General features: G+C 47.2%; 1 protein-coding gene across 9 annotated transcripts in view; it reads left to right on the top strand.

The window, feature by feature from the left end:
• Window positions 1-19,701, top strand: part of ZNF536 (zinc finger protein 536) — a 440,212-nt gene that overhangs the window by 62,437 nt on the left and 358,074 nt on the right. The window lies entirely within an intron of this gene.

The raw sequence follows: 19,701 nt of genomic DNA, 5'->3' as shown, positions 1-19,701 counted from the left end.
CTACCAAATTCATAGCTTCCTATAATATTTTTGTTGAAAGACAGGATTACTATTTTTCAAAGCTGATTTTCCCCTTTAACATATTTAATGAAATTCACAATTCTGTGCCTTAGTAATCCGGGTGTGTGATTGGGCTCGGGGATGAATCTGACATCTGTAGGCCTTGTTGTGATTTGTCAGGTAAGAGGTTGGATGGTCCCAGGGATCTGCCAGAGAGATTATTTTGTTTTTGATGGGACTGGGTTATTTTGCTTCGAAGTTAGAAAAAAAAAATGTTGGGTTTCCAACCCCTTCTGACTTGTGAAATAAAAGTGTATTTTAGATCAAAAGGCAAATGGGAAAATGGTCTGGCTCAGAGACTCTTTTCTTCCCATGCGTACATTTTCTCTTCTATTATCTGCCTCAGTTGGTCTGCTGGTGAGCAGAGAGGTATGAAGCCAGAGGTGGCAGGACCCCTGTCCTTTCCCAGCTCGCCTTCTCTCTCTGCCTGTGGCCCCTTCTCTGGTTCGTGGCAGCATTTTCAGCCTCCCTCTGCACTACTGATGTTTAGGACTGAGTGATATTTGCCCGTGGGCTTCCTGCTAAGGTGTAGTCCCACACCTGGATCTACCCACCAGATACTGGAGTGCATCTTTCCCCAAATGCTCCCAGAAATCACCACCCATCCTCTAGGCGACCTGGGTGTAGTGTGATAAGACATAGGTAGATACTTTCAGGTATGACTGGGGAAACTCAGCAGAGTCTAGAGTACCTTGGTACCTCTCAGAGCCTCTTGGGTTTTGAAAGAGAAATGAGAATGATGGCTAGCACTACATTTTTTCCCCAGGCTCAACTATAGCCCTTACACTTCTTTCTCTCCCTGCTTTGCTAGAGAGTCTGATCCAGGGCCCACATTTTAACTCTTCTACTTAAATCCCTTTGTAATCATGTCCATGATGGATGATATTCCACCTTTTCAAAAGGCTTTAAGATCTGTGTCAACCAAGGATGACATTATTATAGTACTGACAAGATGTATTCAAACAATTACACACTCATATCAAAATGGGGAGGTTTGTCCTGGTGCTTTTGTGATGTGGTCTTAGCACCTTATCCCCTAAAACTCCCCAAATCTTCAGTAGGAAGCTAGCTGACTGGGAAGAAATGAGGCTTGTATTTGAGACCTTGAGAAGCAGTTTGAGTGTCGGTCTTCTTAGGGTGTGGGGTGGGGGAAGAAAAAAAAAAAGGGTGCTGGATTTGGGCGGGGAGAGAGGAGATATCCTTGTTTTTGATTCAGAACAAAAATTACTGCTGCAACATTGGCTCGAAATATGCAATCAACTGAAATCAGGAAAAGTATTTTGAATACAAAATGTGTATTGAAATACTTGAATCTTGATACATATGCACTCACATACATGTATATATTTAAATCAAGGATAGAGGAGATGAGAAATAAAGTTTTTGTCATAGAAATATTTTCTGAAGTATTTGCCCTCAACTGATTCTGCCTTGTTGGAATACATTTTTGGACCATTAACTTGTTCCATGGAAGACCTTCTTGTTTGATTTCACAACTTATCTGTGATGGCCGTGTAAGGAGGGAATGGCCCTGACTAGCTTTGTGTTCAGAGGATTTCAAATGCTGGGTGCAGACAGTGTTTGTCTCTTATTCCTTTACTGGTTTCTAGTCTGTCTCCGTACTGCAGTGAAACCCGGCCATTCTGGGAATGGTATTCAATGCATGTAGGTTCTCAATAAAACTTTGGTAACTGGAAGTGTGGATGAATGAATGGACAGGCACCAGGGACTCTGACTCAAGCCCTAACAGAACCTTAGAATAGTAAGTCCAAATGAAATATCATGTTACCATCTCTTCATTCCTTGCCCTCCCCATTATAATCTATACACATTATAATCAACATACATGCACGCATGCACACAAGCATACACACACATATCCAAGTGGTTCATTATAGAAAGACATTCTCATTATCTTTGTGCTTGGTGGTCATTTCCAGTGGGATTTGGGGGACCAGGTAGTGCCAGGGATTGAGCCCAGGCCATCTATAGGCAAAGCATGAACTCCAGACCTTTGATCTATCTCTCCAGCTCCTCCATTATTTTTTAAAATATAAAAAAGTATGTCTAGTATGGTGCAAGAAAATCTCTGTAGGCTTAAACCACATGAGTGACTTGTAAAAATATCTTTAAAAGTCTTTGTGCACATACACACGATGGAACTGGAGACAGAGGCAGAGTAGAAGTTGGCCCTCACAGTAGGCTCTGGCTAGTTGCTCTTGGTTCCTGTTATGTGTGGGGCTAATTGTTTTCTTGAGGCAAAATGCTCCATCTCTGGGGCACCAGTGGTTCCATGACCAGGACCAGCCTACTGGAGAAAGGCTTAGGCTTGGAGCAGGGGTGGGACATTCTCAGCCAAGGCAGTATTGCCTGCCTATTGGAAATTGTACCTGGTCTGAGGATGAAAAACCTTCCGTTGCCTTTGAAGTCATATTAGACATGACAGCAGTGCTGATGGGAACTACCCAGGAGGGACCTTATCCATAGACTTGGAAGCTTAAAGCAAAAACCTCTGGAGCCAGTTTCCTGGTTCAACCCTGGGTCCATGCTTAGTGGCTCTATGAGCAGGTGTCCAAGGAGTTAGCCTCATGGGGCCTCAGTCTTTCCATCTATAAATTGGAAGTGGAAATAATGATCATGCAGTGGATTGGTAGCACTTAAATTACAGATTGGGTCCAAGTAGGCATTTAACCAGTCACTGTCACTGTTACTATTCTGAGTCTCCCTGTTCACTCATTTTTCCTCTTTCTATCAATTCAAGTTAATAAATGTATAGGCTGCTGTGAGATAATTAGCTCTCCCTCCTCTGCTTCATACCAAATCTGGAGCCCCAAGACCATGTGCCAAGCCTGTGGTCTTCCCAACACCCTCGGGACATTGGCTAGCCATTCAGAGAATGTCACAAAAGGGGAGGAGGGGTTGAGTTTCCTGGGTCAGGCCTCCACCCTCTTTTTTCTGTGAAGGGGCATTGCTGACACACCACTGGGAGTTTGGGATTTATTTGGTGTTTGAGGCGAGCATTCCTGGGACGGATGCCACGTGTCATGATGGGTGGGGACAGCCAGTCAGTGCTTCAAAGACAGGGGAAGGGCTTGGTCTTTCTCTCCCATTCCCTTGTAAATGGGACTGCTCCATGCCTTGGCCCAATTAAATATTTTTAGTATCCACTGAAATTTAATGTTTTGCTTTTGGTTTATTATGTATGCAAGTATCTCGCCTATAAATTACATGTGTAATTGTACCATCGTAACCACTGCTAGTCAGCGACAACATATAATTAAACTTACCCTTGTAGTCATTGAACTTCTCCATCCCTGACAAGATCACTGACCACCCCTAGGGTGGGGGTGTGCGTCTGTGGATGAGCCATGAGGTTTCACCGCTATCTCTGTCTCCACTGAACGTTGGCACCCCAGGGGGCCCCTGAGGTGTCGCATGTGTGAAGGAGCAGGTCTGCCTATTAGAAACTGTAGCAGCATGTGCCTGGGATGGAAAGATTGGACTGGGATGGCTCTTCTAGTGTCTTTGCCCAGATTAGCACCAGAGATGGTGTTCAGTGAATACTTGAATGAATAAATCTTACAAATGTCTTTATTTGCCCGTTAGCGCTCAAGTCTCTAAACCCAATACCCTTCCATTCATTTTCTTTAGGGGGAATATTTCCTAGGCTGCTTGTACACCCGATACTTGGGGTGGTCACCTCTGCTATGCAGACTTTTTTTTAACATTTAATTTTTCAACAATTATCCAATACACACAATAGAATTTACTGTCTTGACCATTTTGTGTGCCATTTGGTGATGTCAATACATTTACATTTTCAAGTAGCCATCACCTCTCTACATATTGAGTATATTTTATTGACTCAGGCTGAAAGTTTGTTCCCATTAAACCATCTCCCCTTTGGCCACCACCATTCTACCTTCTGATCTTATGAATTTGACTCTGATAATTACTGCATGTTACTTATCAGTTATTGCAAATAATTTGGCCACACATATGGGCGTACAAATATCAAGAAATCAGAACCCTGATTTCATTTCTCTGGGTGCATGACCCAAAGTGGAATTGCTGGATCTTATGCTAATTCCATTTGAACATTTTTTTGAGGACCTGTCACATTTTCCCCATAGTGGTGGGGGCGTTTTGTAGTCCCATCTATTGTGTACAAGGGTTTTAATATCTCCACATCCTCACCAAAACTTATGTTGTTTTTCAGTTAGGAACCATCCTAACTGATACATTTCACTATGCACTGTTTTATTTTTTCATGTTATTTTAGGTAAAGGTAAAGGCCCTCCCGTTGTTCGTCGATTTGCTCGAGCGGGCCCAGTAACGTCTCCATTGGAGACTGTTATTTTATTTTATTTATTATTTTTTTTATTTTATAAAGTAGTTCGCAGTATGTGTACTGTTATTTTTGTATAGCTTGTGACTAAGAATGGCTTTTACGGTTCTAAGTGTTTGGAAAAAAGCAAAGCAAAAACAGCTTTGTAGCATATGAGAAGTCTGTGAAATTCAGATCTCAGTTCCGTTCGTTTCCTTACAGCATGAGTTCTGGATTCACTTGCTCAACATACTTAGATGCTCTAGTTGCAAAAGAGCATCGGCCTGTTAAGTCTTTAGTGGATTTCACCAGGCCCTTTATAGACAGTGTTGGCTAAACTTTATTTCTTTTTTTAAAAAAATTTTATTATTGAATCACCATGCAATACAGTTACAAGCTTTCATGTTTGAGTTTCAATCCCTCCACCAATGCACATTCTTCACCACCAATGTCCACAGTATATGCTCCCTTCCCGGCCCTCTCCTTGCCTCCATGACAGACAGTTCCCCCCCATACTCTCTCTCTCTGCTTTTGGGCATTATGATTTGCAATACAGATACTGAGAGGTTATCATGTTTGGTCCTTTATCTACTTTCAGCACATATCTCCCATCCTGAACAATTCCTCCAACCATCATTGACTTAGTGATCCCTTCTCTATTCCAGCTGCCTTCTCCCCCTCCAGCTCATGAGACAGGTTTCCAACTATGGGGCAATATTCCTGTCCCTTGTGTTTACTGACCTTGGGTGTCTGTCTCAAGTTACGTTATTTTATATTACACTTGTCACCTATTCAGCAACCCACTTTGCAGGCAAAGAAAATTGAGTATCAGACAAGAGAATAACTTGCATGAGTCACTTACCCATACTTCGCTGAGGTGGCACCTTTCCTGCACTCACTCTGCTGCCCTTCTCACCACCACAGTGCCCACTGCCCTGCTACCTGGGCTTTTAGATCTGAGATCAACTGAGGGAAAACCTAGAATTTTGCTGAAACCTGATATTGTCATGGGGAGAAGTGGAAAACTGTGGGTGAGAAAAAAAGCTCCAGGTGGTGTTAGGCGAACTGAGTTTTTCTTTATCCCCTTCATTTAAATCCTAAGATCATGCAAGGCAGGAGAAACGTCAGCATGCCAGGAAGGAGAAGATTCGCTATGCACAGCACTTCCTCGGGACTAAAAGTAAAGAGAAAAAAGCGAGTTCTTTCTTGGAGTTCTAACCTAGGAGAAGCAGACCGGAAATTGATGTGTGCTTGTTGCTGGGTGCTTCCCCATCATACTGTTGTTTCTACTTTGTTTAGAACTATTCTAGGCATAGATAGTCTTTGGCACCCTCAATGTGGAACTTTGCCCTCCATCCCATTTTGCTTTTTTGAACTCACAGGGCCAGTTGTTGTATTTAATGAGGGAATCAGTCCATTGTCTCTCTTAACCTCTTCCCCCTTTGCTATCCTCTCCATCCATCAGGTATCCAACTCAGTACCAGGAATCTTCTGATAATTCTGCATGCAGGCAAAGCGTGGATAGCCATTTGTCCGAGTTGACAATCATCATCTGACCTTGATTTTCTGCCTTGGATTGCCCCAGTCCTTTTCTCCTAGTCTTTTTGTGGACTAGCAGCTAAACCTTTATCTGGGGTTCTGTGTACTTAGCCTTGGGAAGGTAGGAATTAGCCCTTTAACACTGTAGGGCAGAGGAATGGAGAGTTAGAATTGAGGGTGCAGATAGGTGTGTGTGTGTGTGTGTGTGTGTGTGTGTGTGTGTGTGTGTGTGTGTGTATTTGAGGGCCACAGGTGGAGAGGTCTGTGATATGAACTTGTCCTGCCCCAAAACCATTTCTGGTTTTGTCTTGAAATTCTACAAGAGGATTCTCAATGTTTCCTCATGCACTTTCAAGTCTAAAACAGTTAGTAGCACAAAACAATACTCTTAGAAGTGAGCTGGGTTCTGTAGGATATTTTTTGTCGCTTAACTAAGATCTTAAGATGGTACTGACACCTGGTGCTCTAAGAATTCCCCACATTGCTGTGTATGGATCCAGGTGCAGAATGGGAGCACCAGGGTGCAGCAGCTGCCTGGAGGAAGGAGCACACCAGCTTGGGGCCCTGCATAGGGATACAGATTCAGAAGGTCTGGGGTCGGGTTCGAACCTGCAAGTTTCTAACATGTTGCTGGCAGTGTCGGCACTGCTGGCCCAGAGATCATAGGTACATTGAGGCCTAGGGGTTCTGAAGGCATCAGCGAAGCTGTGCTTCATACAGAGCAGGCAGTGGGAGCACCAGGACACACTGCCCGTCCCTCCTAGGGCACCCTCTCGAGAGCACCCTCAGTCACACTGAGCATTCTTGTTGAGCCTTCATTTGAAGAAAGATGCGTAGAAGAAAACAATGTTTGTGCACCTGGGAAGTAAAGGTGAGAGTTGACCACAGGGCAGGGAATGTTTGTTCTGCAAGGGCAGGAGAGTCCAGTGATTCCTGACCCCACCCTCTGTGAGCCCCCACCCCTCTGGCCTCTTGATGCTCATGCTGAATAGGGCCTCAGGGCTGGCTGGTGTGGGTGCTGTGCCGTGGACTCTCGTGTGGCAGCTGGGAGAGCCTGGCACTGGCATCTCCCTGCCATGAGCTCACTGGCTCTGTGGCAGCTGCCTCCCAGGCTCCCAGATGTGCGGCAAGTTCATGGGCCTGAGTGTCACTGTCAGTGAAGGGCTGAGTGACCAGGATCTTGTCTTGCTAATATTTGCAGAAGAACTGAGGAAGTAGCCCTGTTGGTCCAGAGGTATGTCCGGACCCAGAGGTATGTTTAGGCCGGTGACAGAGCTCAGAGGCTGTGGTCCCTGAAAGGTCTTTTTCCTAGATGTGGACCTGAGTGGCCCTGACCTCTGGGGGCAACTGTCTGATTGGCTTTCTCTAAGACCTCCTTCACTCACTTGGCCAGAGGTGTCTGATAGGACTGTCAGGAGCCAGCCAGGTGGTCCTCCAAGCAGACCACCTCTTTCTGTGGCAGCACCGTCTACCTCTGCACTGGCTTGACCAGCCCCCCACTGCTCCCTATTCCACCCAGCCCAGGAACTGACTGCTTTGGATCTGAGGTCCTGCTCATCTAGAGCACTGGCCAGAGGGTGGGGGTTGGGGTGGCACTCATGGACACGTGGTCTTGCAAGGGGGACCTGGACCTTCTAGGGGAGGGGACTTCCGTGTCCTTTAGCTATCATTTGAGCCACCAGCTGCCAAGCTTTCATTTATACCAGCCCTACAGGGGGGACCCTCAGCAAAAGCTGGGATTCGGCAGCAGAAAAAATGATGAGGGGCAGGGTAGCACAGCAGGTTGGGCACTTGCCTTGAACTCAGCTGACCCAGATTCAATTGCTGACATCCCATATGGCCCCCCTGAGCACCACCAGCAGTGATCCCTGAGTGCAAAGTCAGGAGAAGCCCTGAGCATCACCGAGTGTGGCCTAAAAACCCAAAAGAGAAAAAATAAAGAAAAGATGATGAGATGTGTGAGATGCTCCAACATCAGACATGAGACCACCACCAGGGGCCAGAGATAGACCACCCCCCAGGTGACAGTTGCAGATACTTTGTCTCAGAGACCAAGCTTCTGGAACCTCCATGCCAGGGCAAGACCAGAGCCCTAGTGCATCAGTTGACTGAGGTCTAGGCTTCCTCCAGCAGGAAGTGTGCTGCCCTCAGCCTCTGCGTAGGGCAGGAATCTCTGCCTTCCCTGAGTTACTTTGCCAGCAAGATCGTGTGGCCAGGTCCCAGCCTCGAGTTCCTCCCTATGTGCTTCTCAAATAGTGTGTTAGCCTCCAGCTTCTTTCCCCCCACACCTTTGACAGTTCTATGACTGAAGTTAAAAATAAAAAAGATCATTCAGTTCAGATACTGCTGTTCTTGCATGAGCTGCAGCATTTCACAAGAGAGGAGAGAAGCATGTCCCCCAGATGAGGGAGTCCCTGAGTAGGGGGTGTTGGGAGGGGGGCCACCAACTCTTCGAGGGGGCACACCAGACCAGGACTGAGCATAAGGAGTGAGTGCCTCAGGCTTGCTGGAGAGGGTGATGGCTCTGGGGGAAGGAGAGGCCCAGAATGCCTTTGTCTCGGGGCTGAATGAGGAGGTCCTGTTTCCTGCACCCAGCCTGGATGGAAAACTCTGGGCTGGACAGCAGGACCCACCCGCCCCAGCCCCTGCAGAGTGCCTTTAGTGAACTCAGCTTCCACTTAGACCTCATATCCAGCACCCTCAGGTCCACCGGCAGCCCTTGCCCTTTGGAGCGATGCCCTCATTGTGTACTCTCAGTTGAAATCAAACACCTAGGACCACATCCTCCCAGGCAAGTCAAGACCTGGGCCTGCCTCTGAGGTAGAGGAGGCACGTCCAGGCTGAGCCCTGGGACCACACTCCACATCCACATTGTTCAGAGGCCAGGCTCCACCTGTGCTAGAATCTAGGGTAGAGAAGACCCGAGAGGCAGGTGAACCTGTCTCCCAACCAGGTTTGACTGGAAGGAGAACTCAAGTATCTCCCATCCCCACCCACCGGGTTCTCAAACACAGACTCTCCATACATCCTCTTCAATGACAATTTCCTTGTGCTGCTCCAAGAACCCCGAACCTGTCAACCATGAAAGAAAGCCTTGCCGATTCCTTCCTTCTGACTCGGGCCAGAGAAGCTCTGCAGGGATCTGATGGAGTGTCAGTGGTCTAGGTCCCTGCGCACTCTCCTGGGCCGGTCCCGGGGCCCAATCACTGTTTGTGAGTCTGGGGATTAGATGAACACTGAGCCTCAATTCTAGCAAGTGGACAACATCCCAGCCTGAAAACTAAATTCTGGATCCTTTTTTTTTTTTTTTTTGGTCATCCCTACTTCTCAGACAAGGGACTTTGGATCAAGCATTTTGAGTTTCTGATCTCCATTTTCTTACCAATAAAAAGAGAAATTCGGCCTATATGATTCCTCTGGGTGCCTCCAATTCTGAGGTTCGAGCACATTAAAAACAAGCTGCATTTTAGGCCTGGCAAGTTACATTTTCCCCTGAAGTGTCCTGGAGAAGAATGCACTGTGCCGCCAAGGTTATACAGGTGGCCTCTGTGAGGGAGCCATTTGTGTTTACTGAAACCCCAATTTTAATTGCCCTGGATGCTCCCTGGATAAAAAAAAACTTATAATCCTCTGCAAATTATGAATACCTTGAAATTCTCAAATTCTATCACTTTTGTGATTGGCAACATTAAATAGCAACAGCTCATTTAAATAAGCAACATCTGGACATTATTATTTTTAGGGATTTTTCATCTGTTGATTTTGAAATCTGGGGCCTTTATGAATCTTGCATGAATATTCTTTTATACTCACATCTACCATCAAGACACAAAGAAATAGCCAAAAAATACTGTCCAGTGATTCTTTGATGCAATGCATGTGTTTTTTAAACAACACATCCATTGTGAATGAGAGAAGATATAAAATAGGCTGCCTGGGAGTGTAGGTGGGGAAGCAGCTTGATTTTCTAAGAGCAAGAATAGCCTGAAATTCAAAGCCTCAGTGGGAAGAAGGTTTTGGTTTTTTAAAAATATAATAATATAAATGTTTTAAAATAACAATATAATTTTGGGCTGATGATATCAGAATATGGTATGTACTATTTCTCAAAATAATCCAATTTAGAACAATGTATTCTGAGCAGGTTTGGTAAAAATAGAAGATCTATCATCCCATGGTATAAGATAATGCATTAATTTTTATGAGTGAGTTATGAAGATGTACAACTTGGGTAAGAGTTAGGATAAACATAATATTCCTTAATTAATCCATTACGCCACGGTACACATGTGCCATTTTTATTACCTTAAAAATGAAAAATGTCAGAAAAGGAAATTACTGCTTTTTTTAAACCAAAGAAGGCCTTTTTTTTGTTCAAAAAAATTGTAAGATGTCTAATTTAACTAACCATATGATACTAATGACCTTAACCAGCTACCTCAAAAAGCAGCCTAGGGTTAAGGTCATCAGTTTCTGACAGCCCAATTCTAGCCCATCCTTAGATGAGGCTGATCCTTTCAGCACCAAATATTGGAAGTGCCATTAGTGATTGGAAGAGCTGTTCATAGCCATTTGTCATTATGGTGAGTGGGTTTATAAACTCTGGTTATGTCCCACCTGTGCTTTCTGTGTTTAGGCATTTTTCCTAACTCTGACTTGTCTGCTCCCATTCTGGGTGGTATTGAAGAGGGTTCTCTCTGTCTCTCTGTCTCTCTTTTTCTCTTTCTCTATCTCCCTCTCTCTCTCTTTCTTTCTCTCTTTGTCTTTCTCTTTCTATATATCTCCTTCTCTCTTTCTCTTTCTCTATCTCTCCTACTCTTTCTCTTTCTGTGTATTTCCTTCTTTCTCTCTTTCTCTTTCTCTCTTCCTCTCTCTTCCCCCTCTTTCTTACACACACATGCTCACACGTGTGCATGCACGCATACACACACACACACACACGCACACGCACACACGCATGTGTACATGCCCATATCTCTGATGCCATATCTGATGCCTTCAGAGCTCTCCAAGTCCTCACCCCTATTTCCTGGTCTCTGCTTTCCAAGCAGCGAGCAGTGAACAGCTCCTTCCCCTTCCTTGCCAGTGTCATCTGCCTGTGATTTCTTTTGTCTCTGTACAGAAAGGCCATTTGGAGGCACATTGCCGGCACCTTCGGCCTAGCACACATGGTGGTGGCTGCAGCCAGCCTTGTTACGGAAAAGAATTGCCCAGTGGGTTGCGGGAATGGGCGACAGTGGACTAGGATCATGAAGCTGAAAGTAATATTGCCGGCTGGAGGTCATTTTTCCCAACTGAGGGGCAATAGTTTGCCACTATAAACTGCACATTGAAGTCAGTATATATTTTATTAAACCATTTAAGGAACTTGGGAGCCATTTCATTTAAACTTCCTGCTTGATGTAGCTTCAGGCCGAGCCCAGAGCAGCCCACAAAAGAGGCCTAGAGTAATTTGCAGAAGAAGTACCCTGAGTGCCCAGCAGGATGCTCCGCAGTCCGGAGCCAGCTAGTGCTGTGCCCAGTGCCTGTGTGAGAGAGAGTGTGCATGTGCATGTGCCTGTGTGTGTGTGTGTGTGTGTGTGTGTGTGTGAGGCCCTAAGTGCGAGTGCAGGAGTATGCATGTGAGTACATGAGTATGAATGTGGGTGTGTGAATGTGTGTGTGAGTGCATGAGTGTGAGTGCACATGTATGAGTATAGGAGTGAGTGTGTGAGTACAGGAGTATGCTTGTGTATGTTTGTGTGTGTGAGTGTGCGTGTGCATGTACAGGAGTGAGCGTGTGAGTGCAGGAGTATGTTTGTGTGTGTGAGTGCAGGAATATGTGTGTGAGTACAGATGTGCTTCAGTGTGAGTGCAGGAATGTGAATGTCTGTGTGTATGTGTACATATACAGGAGTGAGTGTATGAATGCAGAAGTGTGCTTGTGTGTGTGTGTGTGAATGTGCATGTGCGTGTATAGGAGTGAGTGTATAAGTGCAGGAGTGTGCTTGTGTGTGAGTGTGTGTGAGTGCAGGAGTATGTGTGTGAGTACAGGTGTGCTTCTGTGTGTGAGTGCAGGAATGTGAGCATGTGTGTGTTTGTGTGTACAGGAGTGAGTGTATGAGTGCAGGAGTGTGCTTGTGTGTGTGAGTGTGCATGTGCCTGTACAGGAGTGAGTGTGTGAGTGCAGGAGTGTGTTTGTGTATGAGTGTTGTGAGTGCAGGAAAGTGTGTGTGTGTGTGTGTGCGTGTGAGAGAGAGAGAAAGAGAGAGAGAAAGAGAGAGAGAGAGAGAGAGAGAGAGAAAGAGAAAGAAAGAGTGTAGTTTCTCAGTCCTTCTGCTGAGAGATCCAGGGCTTTTTTGAAGCCTTAGCCTCTCCAGGACTGTTGCTCTTGCATCTGGGTAGTAAGGGCAGGGTTCTGTTGGGCTTAGCGCTTCCTTGAGATCCTACTTTATCAGGATGTCCCGCTGACACTGAGGACCTGGAACTGCCCTGGAGATTGCTGGTTGTCAGACTGGGCAGTCTGCCCTTACCCCTACCCCATTTGACAAGACAGTCTGTGTTGTCACTCTCTGCCCTGAGGACTGGGGCCACGTGACCTGGTGGCGATTTGAGTTCTCCACTACCAACATCTCTGAGCTTTCACAGGAAGTGGGAAGAGTACCCCGGGATGCTGGCATCTGAATTAAGACACGAGGCAAGCATGCTTGTGGAGGTCAGAGCGCCAATGCCTTGCAGGATCCTGCCCTCTCTGAGGCTCAGTTTTCCTGCCTGCAAAATGGGGTGATGTTGATACTGCTGTAACTCCTTTGTCCCAACATGGGATAGTCCATTTACTGGGCCATTTTAAATGGTGTCATTATTGGTGACTATGTGGTGATGAATTAGATCTTGACCCCCCCCCCCCCCGAATTTGCCTGTAGTCTTGGCTTCTGTAGTTTTCCCATGGGCTTGTGTATAGAGTCACATGGACTGTGAACTCAGCTTTAGCTCCAGAAGCTATTAACAGAGTGGGGTCATCATCCTGGCCTTCTCAGCCCTCACTGGTGGTCTTTAGTAGGTGGTCTTAATTCTACAAAGTTATATAACCAAATCTTTTGTCTAATTGGTAACTATATTTAGGAGGTAGAGAAATATGTGAGCTATTCGTTTCGATTAAATTTTTTATCATGCACTCTGCATTTGGATTGACAACTATTAATATTAAAGAGCTTGGCCAAATTGAAATTTGTATTGCTGGAGAGACTTAAATATAATGTATGATGCTGAAAAAAAAAAAAAAGGAAGCCCAGGGAATATGGGAATTTCCAGGCTGGGTACAGACGTGCAGACGGTCCCACCAGGCACTGTGTGCACTTTGGAAAACCAGCTTCACCTCTGCAGGTGTGGGGGTGCAGGGGGCTCAGCAAGGAGAGTGTCGGGGTACCCTGGATCTCAGAAATGACCGAATCAAGACACGAAGCCCCTCTGAGCACATCTGACAAGCACATTTTTAATAGGAACTGTTCGCATCTGACATTTACTCCATTATTAAGAAGGTTTGGGGGTAGAGCCGAGGAAGCCGTTCTCAAGGGGGAGACACGTGTCACCAGTGCAGTCGTGAAACAGGTGGCTTAGGTCTTCAGAAGCAGCACAAGCAGGTTGTGTGGATGTTCTGCCAAGTCCACGCAAGGTGGTGGGGGAAAGAGGGAGCACCCAAGGCCATGGCCATACCAGCAGTTCCACTGAAGATCCAACTCCAGGAAGGACTGACAAATGTTTATGTCTTCCGGGCGCAGGGGTGTGTAAGGTGCCACTGGCTCAAGGTAGGATGTGTAATCAGACCTGGGGTGCTCCAGAGTCCAAGACTCAGAGATAGAGTGTGAGTGAGTGACAGGACAGGGCACTGAGGGTATCACCGCCAGATTCCCCCCCCCCCCCCCCCCCGCCCCCCGGAGACAATCAGCGAGAAAGGCAGAGCTCAGCTTGCTGACAGGCCTGGTGGGGAGCCCTGGAATCACAGAGCAGGGCAGACCCTGCCTCTAATCTCAACATCTGTGGCCTCATATTGTAGAAGGTTTGGCCAAGGTCAGGGGGCAAGTGGCAGGGCTGGCAGGCAGACTCACTCAGGCACATACATGCACACACACACATGCAGATACGTGCACGCACAGGTGCACGCATACTCACAGGACTCTTCTTTTGGCTTCTGCATCTTTATAGGGCCAAGAGTGGTGTTGAAACCACACGCCACCAGCATGGGACTCCTATAGCAGCTCCTTGCAGCCTCTGCACTCCCCGCCTTCCTCAGGGGTTCTCTTGCCGTGCCCTGTCTGGAAGGTGGGCCCAGCCTTCCACCTCCCCAGTCCTTGGGGCATCCCTTCTCAGGGCCCCCAGGAGACTGACCTGCACTCAGTGACCTGGGAACTTCTCATGCTGGTCTCCCAAGGACAGGCCACCCTCCCCACACTGGTGCCACCAGTGCCTGCACACAAAGCACTCATCCCCCAGATGGATGTGACAGATGTCATGCACCAGGTCTGGCTGGCAGTGGGGGGACAGATGACAATTTTGCACTTGGAATCATAATTACTTAGTTCAGCCCTTCTTCCTGCACTGGACTGCAAACTTGGGTTTGCCTGTGGATTTTTACATCAGACACTCTCTGCCTATAGAGAGAAGCTGCATCAGAGCATCCTGGGCTCCAAGTTAGTAGACTCTCTGGTTTGGGGGTCCTTTCTTTCTTTCTTTCTTTCTTTCTTTCTTTCTTTCTTTCTTTCTTTCTTTCTTTCTTTCTCCCTTCCCCTCCCTCCCTCTCTCCCTCCCTCCCTCCCTCCCTCCCTCCCTCCCTTCCTCCCTCCCTCCCTCCCTCCTTCCCTCCTTCTTTCTTTCTTTCTTTCTTTCTTTCTTTCTTTCTTTCTTTCTTTCTTTCTTTCTCTCTTTTATTGAATCACCATGAGATACAGTTACAAACCTTAAATGTTTGAGTTTCAGGCATACAATGATCAAACATGCATCCCTCCACCAGTGCACATTTTCCATCACCAATGTCCCCGGTATCAATGTCCCCCCATCCTATCCCTTCCCCTGTCTCTATGGCAGACAATTTCCAGTTTGGGATTTTTCATGTGCAAACACCCAGAGGCCCAGCTTAAGAGACGGTTTTTGAGCCTAGCTAGTGTCCCAAAGTTCTGAAAGGGGAAAGGGTGTGCACTTGTGCCCACACCTACACACCTGTCTAGGTCCCCAGCAGAACCATGTTTCTGGACCCCAACAGAAGCATGCCTGCACAACCCCACCCCTGCCCACTGCTGCTCACTTGCTGTTCAGGGTGGCTGGGTTGCCTGTGCTGGGGCTGGTCTGGTGATGTGGAGACAGTCCAGGGGGACAGCAGAGGCTCCCCCAGAACAGGCTCCTACAGGGGTTCATCACCCACTTCCACATACATCCATAGTTCATGGATTCCCTGGAGAGCAGATCCAGGGGTTCTAGAGGAGCAAGCTTGCTTTTTGACACTCCTGAGCCAGGTGTCAGAGGCCTTGCTGACACTGCCCCTACCCGGCCTCCCTGGCCTGACGTGATGGCTGAGGCCAGGGCAGCTGCCGGGGGCTGCTGGACTCACTGTTCTGCGCCTGCTCACTTCACTGTGCTGATCCAGCGGGGGGCCCAGCGGGTCTGAACTCACAGAAGGCGAGAAGGGGGTAGAATAAGGAGTTTTCTGGGACAGTTGGTGGTATGTGGGGAGGGGGGACAGATGTGCCCCTCGGTAAGGTCCCAAGCAGGGCATTGCTCCCGTTCTGGCCAGAATGAAAGAGGAAGAGGGGGGAGCACCTATCCCATTAGATGGAATGGAAAGCCAGGGCCCTTGGCCACCTCCTCCATAGACTGGCCTCACAGGCTGTCCATCGTGGCCATGAATCAGACCCCCAATTTGGAGGCATGGGTGGGGAGTGACAGACAGGTCCAGGATCTCATTAGGGGCCTGGAAGGACTTTTAGGAGTGAAGTGTCTGCTGCTACTGCCTTCAGAAGAAGGGTACGTGGTCTGGGGGACTCCTGGCTGTCCTCTAGCACAGAGGGGAGCAGAATGCAGGGTCGGGGTGCATGTTGCAGTCCTTCACACAGCTGCTCCTCTGGAGTATTGATGAATCTCATGGGAAAGTGCAGGGAAGAAGCCCAGGCAATAGGAAAGTGTGAGGGACCTGGGGCGCCAGGGATAAGGGTTCCATCTTGCCTCTCCCTGAGTTCAGAGCCGCAGACCACACCCTTCTCACTGACTGTGGCTTCCCAGGGTGGGACGGGATGAAGCTCTACTCCCCCTCTTCAAGCAGCTGGATGAAGCCCCTGCAAGGCTGACCATGACTCTGCTGAGGGGTCTGAGTCAGAGTTTGGGGAGAAGAGCCGGTTTTCCCTTGGTCCCTGGAGAACCTGTCCTGACGTCCATAGTTCCCCCACCTGTATACCCTCTGCAAGCTTAGTAAGTAGAGAGCTGGTGACAGGAAGTCACCATAGGGTGGGCCAATGGGCTTGTAGTGCCCCAGGAATGTCCCGTTCATCACCCCCACCCCAGAACACTGCAGCAATGAGCCTGTAGAGGGTGGCCAGGCCTATCCCTTATTCTTGCCCTGGCACATTCACTAGGTAATACTGGTCCAGGCTTTGAGGCTTGGGAGCCCATCTGGGGTCACTTAGAGGAGTGAGAATATGACAGGGGTCTTGGGTCAGCAGAGCAGGCCCGTTCCCTGCACCTGATTGGGTAGGGGCCTTATTTATAGTTTACGCTCCCAAATTTAAGTGTTGGGCTCATTTATTGTGCTGGCAATTTCTTTATTTGCTTCTGAAATTTGGGTGCTGAGTCATTGTTTGGTCTCATGTGCAATTTCTCTCAAAGGTCAGTGGCCTGATCGCTGACTGGCGAGCACCCCCTCCCCCCACCACTTCCTTCCCACCCAAGATACCCGTGTGCTTCTGTCAGACTTCTGCTGAGATTTCTCTCATCTCGGCTCAAGTCAATACCCAGGAATCACCAGGGCAGGTTGGACTCTTGTCTCTGCACCCCATTTCGGGAGCCGGGTGGAGCCATAGCACAGTGGTTAGGGTGTTTGCCTTGCACGCGGCCAATCTGGGTTTGATTCCTCCGTCCGTCTTGGAGAGCCTGGCAAGCTACCGAGGGTATCCCGCCTGCACAGCAGAGCCTGGCAAGCTCCCTGTGGAATATTCGATATGCCAAAAACAGTAACAGCAAGTCTCACAGTGGAGATGTTACTGGTGCCCGCTCAAGCAAATCAATGAACAATGGGAGGACAGTGCAACATGGGAGCCATCTCACCCCAAAGCAAGGCTTCTCTTCCCTGTGTTTGCTCTTTCCCCAGTGAGGACCGAAAGAACCTCACAAAGATAAAAAATGGAAAATGGATGTGCCTGTCTCAGACTTTGAGGCTCTCCCTAATTTTTGATAGAACACGACAACTGCCTAGGGTCTAGCATGGAACAGGCGAATTTGAAATACCTCTGGGCTTGCCTTTGGCTTTTGCCTAAGTTGTTAACCTGTGGTTTTGACCTGGAAAAGCAAAGAGGGGTTAATAAGCCTATGTGAGGGAATGTGGAAGTGCCCCGAACAGATTTTATCCCAGAAGAGTTACTCTTGAGCTGCAGTGCTCAGAGTGCAGAGATCTCTTATCTAGGGTGTTATTTTATGGTAAGTTTCTGTATGCAGCTGTGTTTGCTGCAGAAACTCACATTTCTGTATGGAACACTGAGTGAAATATGAATGTGCTTTTTACAATTTAGTACTTTTAATAAAGGATTTGTGAGCAAAAAGCTTAAGTACAAGAACCACAAAACATATAGATAAAAATATAGCCATAATCACACATCAAACCCCAGAAAATTCATTACATAGAGAACATCAGTAATTGAGAGAAGTTGAGAGAACCGACAGAAAAATAATATATATGCGCAGAATTCTAAAGGCATGAATCCTTTTAGCTGGGATCAGGGCTTCTGAGTTCTCCGGCGGGTGTTTTATTACAGAGGATGCTTTACTTAGAAGGATGTAATTTATTATCATTGAATTCGCATGGCAACATGAATTTGGATTTGGGTTTCTTGGAGTTTACAATTAGTCCCCTCATATGTATTTATAGCTTTGAAAAACACATGATGTTAAAATAATTTAAATGCCTTACCTTCCTTTTTTTTGATTGATCTGTGGAGTATTGTTTTTTTTTTTAAAAAAAAATATTCTCACTGCTGAGTAAAGCATGCTGTTGGCTGGGATGCACCGTGCCCAAGGCCTGTGTCCTCAGGTGTGTGGGTCTTACATAAGAGAAGCTTTTGATTTTCCTCCCTTTCATTGTTTCCTGATTGCAAAGTTCAGTGTGTGCTCCCAGCAGAGAGCAAGGGGGGAGGCGTGTGCAGTGTTGCTTCCCTTACTGCCAGCTCCACCAAGAATTCCCTTCCGTTCCTGAGCAGAGTCCCTACCTCTTCCACACGCCTTCATGCTTCATAATATTTAGGAACTGTCGCTCGGCTCTGAGCTGAGAGCCTTCCCTGTTTTTTTTTTTTTTCTGGTAAAATACACTAAGAACTTGATTATGTGTTTCAGTATTTCTCAGCCTGACCCACAAGTAAAACTGGCGACAATGATTTAGTTATTGGCTCGTGTTTATTGCCGATGCAATAAGGTTGTGGTGTCTGACATTTTCTTCTCACTGTGTTGAAGCTTTTAGCGAGTTGCTCTTCTTACCCAGAAAGCAGCAGAAGTTGGCCTCTCTTTGCAGATGGGTTACACGTTCCTTTAACACTGGCTTGCTCCCCTAACCTTCCTGGGTGGCTTTCGATGACTTAAACACAGTAATTGGCATGAAGGTCTCAAGCTTTATTTTATGATATTAAATCATTCTTCTCTGGAAACAGAAATCTGCAAAGTATACCATTCATTATGTGAAGGCCTGTATTAACACGGCACTGGCTGATGGACGGCCATGTCCCTGGGACCCACTGGGCACATCTTTAGGACAGAGCCAGCTCGTACCTCTGGGGGCAGGGCTGGAGCTTCAAACAGGCCCTGGGATCCCACCTGCTGCAGCTGAGGGGTGTGTGTGTGTGTGTGGGGGGGGGTGTTGTTTTTTTTTTTCCCCCACTAGCTTGGTGCAGCAAGGATAATATTGCCCTGAGAATATCCAAAATATGGGCTAAGATAAACTTAGCTGCTATGGCATTAGATTGGGGGACTTAGCGATTTCTGTTGTAATCTTGCGAACATTTTTTTCATGGAACCCAGGCTTTTCCTTGAAACAAAGAGGATTATCAGTCATAAGTTTTCAAGACCAAAATGAGGGTGGGAGAAAGGTTTACTAGAAGTTTTTTTTTTTTTTTTTTTTTAGAGCTTACAAAATGAACTCTAGTTGGAAAGGAATCCTTGAAATGGGCATCATCTTGGTTTTCCTGATCCATGGCATGGAGAAGTATGGGTGTGTGTGTGTGTGTGTGTGTGTGTGTGTGTGTGTGTGTGTGTGGGTGCATGTGCACGCAGGGCGAGGGGGCAGGGAGGGATTGGGATTGGATGTAATGGATGTAGGGATTGGAAATTTCCTGGGCCCTGAGTGTCTTTTTTGTCTGTTAATCGAGAGCTGGTTGTTGCACCCAGCGCAAGGTTTGCTGGGTGCTGGTGGGAAAGCCTTAGTTTGAGCAGTTGGCTGTGAAGAGACACCTACTGTAATGTGTAGACAGCAGAGTTTTTCCTGCAGGACTAGTCACTGGGTTGCACCACATCATGAGGCTGCAGGTTACAGGTCGGGAGAGGGCTCAGAGGCC

Source organism: Sorex fumeus, unplaced genomic scaffold (genome assembly GCF_029834395.1).
Source record: "Sorex fumeus unplaced genomic scaffold, SorFum_2.1 ptg000122l, whole genome shotgun sequence".
Classification (NCBI taxonomy): Eukaryota; Metazoa; Chordata; class Mammalia; order Eulipotyphla; family Soricidae; genus Sorex; species Sorex fumeus.
Note: the sequence above shows the minus strand (reverse complement) of the source record. Positions and strands in the feature narration are given on the sequence as shown.